Raw genomic sequence first — 10,755 nt, forward strand, 5'->3', positions numbered from 1 at the left:
GGTCACAAATACACACGGGTTCCAACATCCTTGTGTATCAACTGAATGACAAGGATGTTGTAAACTAAAGCTAGCTGTTTTACCTTTGCACCATGTGGTTTACAAAATGTTTCTAAACTAGACCGCAAGATGGAAAGGATTAGACAAATGATAATCATCATTTTGCACAATGGAACACAATGGGGTTGGGAGAACAGAGGACAACAAAGTGAGCCCTTGTTCCAATCGCCCAAAGCAGTACACTTAATGGAGACCAATTAAAATGTGAGGATTCAATTTTGCAAAACAACAGGAACCTGAAGATAAATCTTGTATCTCAGTTTGCAGTGAAGGCCACTCCCTTACTTTGGTTTCTATCATGTTTGTTGTGGCATTTCAGAAAAGCAGCTGGCTACTGACAGAGTTGGTCCAAACTACCCCTCCAAAATGGCACTAATCCTACTACACAATGCATTTAGACAGGGAGAGGGAGAGAAGGGTGAGGAGAGAGAGAGAGAGAGAGAACAGGGCTGAGAGTATGAGAATAAAGGAAATAAGATAGTCTAGGACTGTGGTGTGGAGAATTTAGAAATAACAGGAGGGAGAGAGAGACTGAACGTCACAGCATGACTTCCATGTGGGAGCAATCCACTTACTTAAACTGATAAAGATTTAATTAACACACAACTCTGCAATTGCTATGTAATTAAAGTAATTTGTCCCCTTGTTGGGATGAGTAGACTATGTGCCACAGCTGCCACAAAATAGGAAATTGAAGAAGGTGGGAGTGACAGAGAAAAGAAAGAAGGGTGGGGGTGGGGGGTGTGGGGGGGTGAAATCAGAAGAATAAAGGCCATCTGCCCCCAAACAAATTGAGTTGATGACAAAAATGCACATTCAGAGTAGGCCTATGCAAAATAACAGCGAAAAGGTAATTGTCACGCCCTGACCTTAGAGATCCTTTTTATGTTTATGTCTATTTTGGTTTGGTCAGGGCGTGAGTTGGGGTGGGCATTCTATGTTTTGTGTTCTATGTTTTCTATTTCTGTGTGTTTGGCCGGGTGTGGTTCTCAAATCAGTAGCAACTGTCTATCGTTGTCTCTGATTGAGAACCATACTTAGGTAGCCTTTTCCCACCTGTGTTTTGTGGGTAGTTGTTTTCTGTTTTTGTGTCTGCACCAGACAGAACTGTTTCGTTTTTTGTTCGTTCTCTTTGTTATTCAGTGTTCAGTTCTATTAATAAATCATGAACAATTACCACGCTGCGCTTTGGTCCACTTCTTCAAACAGCCGTTACAGAACTACCCACAACCAAAGGACCAAGCAGCGTGGAAGAGAGGACTGGACATGGGAGGACATTCTGGACGGCAAGAGATCCTACACATGGGAGGAGATCCTGGCTGGAAGGGATCGCCTCCCATGGGAACAGGTGGAGGCAGCCAGGAGAAAGGAACCAGCGGTATGAGGGAACACGGCTGACAAGGAAGCCAGAGAGGTAGCCCCAAAAATGTTTTTTTGGGAGGGGGCACACGGGGAGTGTGGCGGAGTCAGGTTGGAGACCTGAGCCCACTCCCTGTGCTTACCAGGGCGAACATGTGACTGGTCAGACCCTGTGCTATGGGGTGATGCGCACTGTCTCGGCCGAGCATTCACAGGCCGGTGTTCTCGGTGCCAGCGTCCCGCATTTGCCGGGTGGAAGCTGGCATCTAGCCAGAACGGGTGGGGCCGGCTCTGCGCTTGAGACCGCCAGTGCGCCTCCACGGCCCAGTGTGTCCGGTGTCTCGGCCAAGGAGGAGGCCGCCTGTATGTCTCCCCAGCCTGGTGAGTCCTGTGCCTGTCTGGAGCTGCCAGAGTCTCCCTCCTGTCCGGAGCTGCCAGAGTCTCCCTCCTGTCTGGGGCCCGCTGCGAGGGTCCCCAGTCAGGGGTTGGCGGCGAGGGTCCCCGCTCCAGAGGCGCCACCTAAGTGGGCCAAGCCTAAGGTGGAGCGGGGTCCACGTCCCGCACCAGAGCCGACACCGCGGATAGATGCACACCCAGACCCTTCCCTATAGGTTTAGGTTTTGCGGCCGGAGTCCGCACCTTTGGGGGGAGGGGGGGTGTAATGTTATGCCCTGACCTTAGAGATCCTTTTTATGTCTATTTTGGTTTGGTCAGGGCGTGAGTTGGGGTGGGCATTCTATGTTTTGTGTTTTCTATTTCTGTGTGTTTTGCCGGGTGTGGTTCTCAATCTGAGGCAGCTGTCTATCGTTGTCTCTGATTGAGAACCATACTTAGGTAGCCTTTTCCCACCTGTGTTTTGTGGGTAGTTTTCTGTTTTTGTGTCTGCACCAGACAGAACTTTTTTGGTTTTGTTCGTTCTCTTTGTTATTCAGTGTTCTATTAATAAATCATGAACACTTACCACACTGCACACTGCCCTAACCCATCTGGACAAGAGGAATACCTACGTGAGAATGCTGTTCATCGACTACAGCTCAGCATTTAACACCATAGTACCCTCCAAACTTGTCATCAAGCTCGAGACCCTGGGTCTCGACCCCGCCCTGTGCAACTGGGTACTGGACTTCCTGACGGGCCACCCCCAGGTGGTGAGGGTAGGTAACAACATCTCCACCCCGCTGATCCTCAACACTGGGGACCCACAAGGGTGCGTTCTGAGCCCTCTCCTGTACTCCCTGTTCGCTCACGACTGCGTGGCCACGCACGCCTCCAACTCAATCATCAAGTTTGCGGACGACACTACAGTGGTAGGCTTGATTACCAACAGCGACGAGACGGCCTACAGGGAGGAGGTGAGGGCCCTTGGAGTGTGGTGTCAGGAAAATAACCTCACACTCAACGTCAACAAAACAAAGGAGATGATTGTGGACTTCAGGAAACAGCTGAGGGAGCACCCCCCTATCCACATCGATGGGACAGTAGTGGAGAGGGTAGTAAGTTTTAAGTTCCTCGGCGTACACATCACAGACAAACTGAATTGGTCCACCCACACAGACAGCATCGTGAAGAAGGCGCAGCAGCGCCTCTTCAACCTCTGGAGGCTGAAGAAATTCGGCTTGTCACCAAAAGCATTCACAAACTTCTACAGATGTACAATCGAGAGCATCCTGTCGGGCTGTATCACAGCCTGGTACGGCCACTGCTCCGCCCACAACCGTAAGGCTCTCCAGAGGGTAGTGAGGTCTGCACAACGAATCACCGGGGGCAAACTACCTGCCCTCCAGGACACCTACACCACCCGATGTCACAGGAAGGCCATAAAGATCATCAAGGACAACAACCACCCGAGCCACTGCCTGTTCACCCCGCTATCATCCAGAAGGCGAGGTCAGTACAGGTGCATCAAAGCAGGGACCGAGAGACTGAAAAAGCTTCTATCTCAAGGCCATCAGACTGTTACACAGCCACCACTAACATTGAGTGGCTGCTGCCAACACACTGACTCAACTCCAGCCACTTTAATAATGGGAATTGATGTAAAATATCACTAGTCCCTTTATACAATACTACTTAATATAATGTTTACATACCCTACATTACTCATCTCATATGTATATACTGTACTCGATACAATCTACTGCATCTTGCCTATGCCGTTCTGTACCATCATTCATTCATATCTTTATGTACATATTCTTTATCCCTTTACACTTGTGTATAAGGTAGTAGTTTTGGAATTGTTCGGTTAGATTACTCGTTGGTTATTACTGCATTGTCGGAACTAGAAGCACAAGCATTTCGCTACACTCGCATTAACATCTGCTAACCATGTGTATGTGACAAATAAATTTGATTTGATTTGACTTTGGTCCACTTCTTCAAACTGCTGTTACAGTCATAGTCAAGGTCTTTTTAATGAGGTTGGGTCTGTTTTGCCTTCCAATAGGCATATGCTGTATAGGGGAGAGTGGAGACAATTTTAATGACAAATGTTATTTATTTAACGAGGCAAGTCAGTTGAGAACAAATTATTATTTACAACACAGGCCAAACCCGGACGACACTGAGCCAATTGTGCTCCGCCCTATGGGACTCCCAATCACGGCCGGTTGTGATACAGCCTGGAATCAAACCAGGGTGTCTGTAGTGACACCTCTAGCACTGAGATGCAGTGCCTTAGACAGCTGTGCCACTCGGGAGCCCTACACTACATGACCAAAACATCTCATTCCAAAATCATGGTCATTAATACAGAATTGGTCCACCCTTTGCTATAATAGCCTCCACTCTTCCGGGAAGGCTTTCCACTAGATGTTGGAGCATTGCTGTGGGGACTTGCTTCCATTCAGCCACAAGAGCATTAGTGAGGTTGGGCACGGATGTTGGCCGATTAGACCTGGCTCGCAGTCGGTGTTCCAATTCATCCCAAATGTCTTCGATGGGGTTGAGGTCAGGGCTCTGTGCACGACAGACAAGTTCTTACACATTGATCTCAACAAACCATTTCTGCATGGATCTTGCTTTGTGCACACGGGCATTGTCATGCTGAAACAGGAAAGGGCCTTACCCAAACTATTGCCACAAAGTTGGAAGCACAGAATCATATAGACATTCTATATGAGTCTGTGCTTCCAACATTGTATGCTCTAGTGTTAAGATGTCTCTTCACTGGAACTAAGGGGCCTAGCCCGAACCATGAAAAACAGCCCCAGACTATGTGTTGCAACAGAGGACAGATGATTTTTACGCGCTACACGCTTCAGCACTCAGCAGTCTCGTTCTTTGTGCTTGTGTGGCCTACCACTTAGTGGCTGAGCCGTTGTTGCTCTTAGACGTTTCCACTTCACAATACCAGCACTTAGTTGACCAGCGCAGCTCTAGCAGGGCAGACATTTGATGAATGGAGTTGTTGGAAAGGTGGCATCCTATTGACAGTGCCACGTTGAAAGTCACTGAACTCTTCAGTAAGCCCCATTCTACTGCCAATGTGTGTCTATGGAGATTGCATGGCTGTGTGCTCGATTTATATGCCTGTCAGCATGGGTGTGGCTGAAATAGCCGAATCCACTAATATCAAGGGGTGTCCACATACTTTTTTATATGTGACTCCCCACCTGGATTCAGTCTTATGTAGGACAATTTGAAATCTTTTTTTTTTTTTTAATTGGTAGAAGGTTGAGACTCAGAGCTACAAAATGGTATATCATGCACTGCATTTGAGGAAAAATGGGAAAGTAATTCTGCTTTGAAAGTTGATCAACTTGTAAACTTAATTTTGAGAAAAGGGCCTTTGAATGTTTTGGTAGCCACTGGAGAGCTCTCATTTGTCTACACCCATTCGGCATTGTTCACACCCTCTTAAGCCAGCCCCACCCATCTCTTTAAGGATTCACATGTGAGGTCATGTGCTAAACACTGAGTAATGTAGTATCGATTAAGACTAAAAGAGGCAGTAGTCTACAATAAGGAAAAATTCCAGGTAAACAGAAAGTGTCCAGATAAAAATATTTGATGACTCTTACCCAGACACACTTGTCTAAATTGATGACCACTATGTGAAAGAAATGCTGTAACCCCCATCCACATCCAGTGTTGGAAAAAGTACTAAATTCTCATACTTGAATAAAGATACCTTAATAGAAAATGACAGAAGTAAAAATCACCCAGTAACGGGTCACATATAGTGTATTAAAAACATATAGTTTATTAAAAACCACTACAATCCTAGAGCAATAATGTCATATGTAATATTCAAACTAGACCTAGAGTAGGCTATGCATATTTTTTTGAGACGCTGGGATCCTACTGTTACATATATCAAGGAAAATAGAGGTTGGGAGTTCAGGAATTTAAAAAAAAAACATTCAAATACCTTTTCTACCCCTCTCTTATTTGCAGAGGTGCTCAACCAAGGGGCCCCGGGAAGCGTGGACGGCTGCTGGGCTGACTGGCTGCTGACTGGTGCGTATTTCGAGGTAAATATAACTTTGGTTGAATACCGGGTGTTGATAATTAATGAGACGTTTTCCGCAGCAAACAGTGACTAATTGCGCAACACGGATATAGCGAAGAATTAATAGCATTCATCCAACGCTTGCCACGATCCCCTACCGGTTCAATTTGCCAGGAGATTAAAACGACTGCCAAATTTACTCAATTAAAAAGCAGGGAAACAAACGTTCGTCTTGTTGTGTTTGTGCGTGAGTTGGTGTGCGTGTGTTGTTACTTCATTTTTTTTAAGCGAGGGGGGAGAACCCTATCTCTTATTTACAGACGATGATCTGCATATCATTTGCCTCGGCAGCATGCTGGGAGAGGTAAATATCACAGCCTCCAACTCGCTGGCTAAGGTGTCCTATTGATAGCTTGGCGTGCAGCCTCTAGCCACCTGTGGCATTTCGCATGCCAGTTCACCGGGTCTTGGACAGAAAATAGATCAGGAGACAAAGAGACATGAGGGTGGTTACACCATTCAGACACAGCAAGTGAGATGGCGTCTCCAGCAAGGATAATAAGGTTTACAAGACAACATAGCTGCATGGCGACATTGCATTATACTCTGCTGCTCACCATACATACCCCATGGCCATCTAATCTAAACCGTTTTCAAGTAGACTAAGGCCTAGCATTTATAACACTCTCCCCTACTATTTGATTATTATCCACCATTATCATCTTATTCTTTTATATTTTTTACTTATCTAAATATGTAGGCCTATGTGGCATCAACAGACATTTTATTTAGACTCACACTTTCTGTAAGATGTATAATGATTTAATTTTTGTGGTTTTGTAATGGACTGCAAATGATAATTCATGATATCCCCACTCTCTTCCCCAACCTGGACTCAGGGGTAGATGTAACATAGTAAATGTAAATCCAGGACACTCTCTTCCCCAACCTGGACTCAGGGGTAGATGTAACATAGTAAATGTAAATCCAGGACACTCTCTTCCCCAACCTGGACTCAGGGGTAGATGTAACATAGTAAATGTAAATCCAGGACACTCTCTTCCCCAACCTGGACTCAGGGGTAGATGTAACATAGTAAATGTAAATCCAGGACACTCCCAATTAGTGTGATAATTTAAGTTTGATATGGTGTGTATTAATTTGTGACTGTCCATCATCCATTTATTATACGTTACAAATTACAGTTTGAATAGTATGTTACGACTTGCAATTTGTACAACATTTGCAAAACATATACAGTACCAGTCAAAAGTTTGGACAAACCTACTCATTCAATTTGGACTCATCAGACCAAAGGACAGATTTCCACCGGTCTAATGTCCATTGCTCATATTTCTTGGCCCAAGCAAGTCTCTTCTTATTATTGGTGTCCTTTAGTAGTGGTTTTTTTGCAGCAATTCGACCATGAAGGCCTGATTCACGTAGTCTCCTCTGAACAGTTGATGTTGAGATGTGTCTGTTACTTGAACTATGTGAAACATTTATTTGGGCTGCGCTCTGAGGTGCAGTTCACTCTAATGAACTTATCCTCTGCAGCAGAGGTAACTCTGGGTCTTCCTTTCCTGTGGCGGTCCTCATGAGAGCCAGTTTCATCATAGTGCTTGATAGTTTTTGCGCCGGCACTTGAAGAAACTTTCAAAGTTCTTGACATTTTCCAGATTGACTGACCTTCATGTCTTAAGTTGTTGGACTGTTGTTTCTCTTTGCTTATTTGAGCTATTCTTGCCATAATATAGACTTGGTATTTACCAAATAGGGCTATCTTCTGTATAACACCCCTAACCCCTAACCCTAACCCCTCACAACAACTGATTGAGTCAAACACATTAAGAAGGAAAGTAATTCCACAAATTAACTTTCAACCAGGCACACCTGTTAATTGAAACGCATTCATGAAGCTGGTTGACATAATGCCAAGAGTGTACAAGCTGTCATCAAGGCAAAGGGTGGCTACTTTGAAGAATCTCAAATATAAAATATATTTTGATTTGTTTAACACTTTTTTGGTTACTACATGAATCCATATGTGTAATTTCATAGTTTTGATGTCTTCACTATTATTCTACAATGTATGTGTCCAAACCTTTGAATTGTACCGTCTGTTATGGATTCCAATTGGTTGTGTCTAACGTTAGCTAGGTTGCTAGGTAGCTAACACCAACGTTAGCTAAGTGGCTAACATTAGCTAGGCTAGAGGTTAAGTTTAGGCATACGTTTAGCTAACATGCTAAGTAGTAGCAAGGTAGCTAAAAAGTAGTAAGTAGTTGCAAAGTTGTCCATGATGAGATTTGAACCAGCAACCTTTGGTTATGCTAGACGTTCCACGTTCACGTTATACGCCAACACCTCCACCCCGACATCCCACCCTACTTTCATTTTTGCCTTTAGTAACCTTCTGTCTAATGTAACCATACCAAACGTAACATATCCTGCAAATTTGAGTGTCTCGGAATTACATTTACTAATGTTACGTTTAGTCCATAAGACCAGGCTGTCTTCCCAATATAATTTATCCACCATTCAGAGGTTGACATCTTCTGATCTCCTCTTAAAACTGCCCCACCATCCTCACCCACTGCCAGCTTCCCATCTAAGCACCTGTCTAACAGCTGTTAAAACACACATGTATCCCTACTCATCAAACACTGTTCACCTGATCACTTCAAAAGATGCTTTAGTACAACATGAAAGGGAGGAGTGATGTAGTCAAGGTTATCAGAAGGGAGAGGACACAGACTCGGTTGTCTGTTCTGGTTTCAATCTGCTTCCTTGGGTGCCTGCATCTCTCCTTTTGTGGGTGCCTGAATCTCTGGCTGATAGGATGTGACATATCCTGCCTCCGTCTTTGATCCTGCAGGTACGGGCCTCTTGTGAAGACAGGCATCCTGACTGAGTCTGTCAGTGGGCTGAAATAATCACACACATTGTATTGGTCTACCTTTCTGTTTGTGGTGTACTCTTGACGTACCGCTCAGCAACACCACACAAACTGCGAAGCCTCTACAGCACAGAGGCACTAAGCTCCACACTTCCAGAGACCAAAGCGGCTGTCAGTCTACTAATGGGTTATGTCCATCTTGATAGTTAATGCTTCAACATTGTATCATCACTCCCACCCAAACTTCTGCTGTGTTACTAGCTTAAGACTAAAGCAATACTGTTTAGGTGGATACATGGTAGAGACATTTAGTGTACACAAAAAAGGAATACTTCCTTGGCAAATGGCAAAAAAACTGGAAGCTAATTTCATGCTTTAGTCATGCCTGATCCCTTCAATGTGCTGCTTTAATCTATAATGTTAATATGCACTTGAATTCATGAAGTTATTGTTAAAATGGACTATATGAATTAAGGGCAGTTCTAATTCACTGCTCGTTTTCGACATATTTTCTTTCCTATGTCAAGGGCTGATAAAATTTTACCAATAGCAAATGTGTAATAAAGTCTATATAAAACAGCTCATTCACATTTAGAAACTGTCACTGTTTAAGTCTCGTTCATTTGCATAACCCTGCCCCGCTTAAAGCAGGAAAGCCAACCAGTGATCTCCCAAATTAGCATTCTGTCACCTTCAGTGTCTCCTCTGTCATTCAGAAAAACAGGCGAGGGTGCAAACACACGAACCCCCTCACATCCACAGGAGTAATGTTAATTAGGAGGCATGGCATCCCACTGCTCTATCCTCCTCCTCAAACTGACTAAATGACATGTTATGTATTTAAATCCTTTCATGCGCCCTTAGTTTAGAGGGGAGCAAGTTAAATGTGTTTGAGGGAAAATGTCACCGTCATTGTACAATGTTTCTACATGAATACAATTATTCTACAATGTCAAGAAAACTCAATGACATGACTTGGATCCATGATTTGCACTGGTATAGCTAGCTTCTATAAATTGCAACATGAGGAATGCCAAGGAATTATACATTATCTTCCCCGCCCATGTGACTCTGTACTTTTCACATATTAATATCGTCAATTTAGGAAAAAGCATGACATCTATATACAATCTTGATGTGCCGTCTGTCATAAATATTATTCATCATTTGTTGTAATGTATTTATTCTCTTCTATCTGTGTCATCCACTGCTGCAATGAGTTGTGGGTCCAATAGTTCCCTTGGACATAATTCGCTCCTTACATGACACTGGGTAGCGCCATGTCCATAGTTGAGGGAACAGTGTCCTCTAGTGGTTGGTAAGGTGACCTGCACAAACAGGAAACAAAGGGTCAGGAAATGTTCCTATTATTCAGGCCTACACTAACTTGCTATAACCATTTTGAAACAACGATAGTATCAAGAAATGTTGCTGATGTGTTCTGTATGGTAAAATAAAGAGTGGGCTGTCGCTGATGAGATATGACATGTACAAAGAAAGCTGCAATCTTTTCTCCATCTTATCTAAAATTGTAAATTTTATAGAGCCAACTTTATTTACATATGCTTGTATGAAGATTGGGAATGATGCAACATGTCAGCAACTATGAAGAAAGCCTCCGTGAGATGCAGTAATGCCTGTTATCCTGTGGGGGAGCCAGAGAATCCCAGCCTGCTTGGGACTGCTGTCAACCAGGACTGGAATCTTCTTCCCACAGTGTTTTAACATGGTCACCGTTCTGCAAAGCCTGTCTTAACTTACATGTGTTCCTGAGTATTATCTTTCAAAAAGGCTTTAGTAGCCTAAATGTGAGCCTTACCTTTTACAATTGAAGTGATTTTGATCATAGATATAGGCAATGGGCATCTAATAACCTTTACACATGATTATCAGTTGGCTCATACTGTTGTAGGAATACTAATGTATACTTACCTGGCAGGGGAGATCCAATGAGGCTCGGCCATTGCCTTCCTACAATGCAGGC

Source organism: Oncorhynchus mykiss, chromosome 25 (genome assembly GCF_057628025.1).
Source record: "Oncorhynchus mykiss isolate SJ-2025 chromosome 25, ASM5762802v1, whole genome shotgun sequence".
NCBI lineage: Eukaryota > Metazoa > Chordata > Actinopteri > Salmoniformes > Salmonidae > Oncorhynchus > Oncorhynchus mykiss.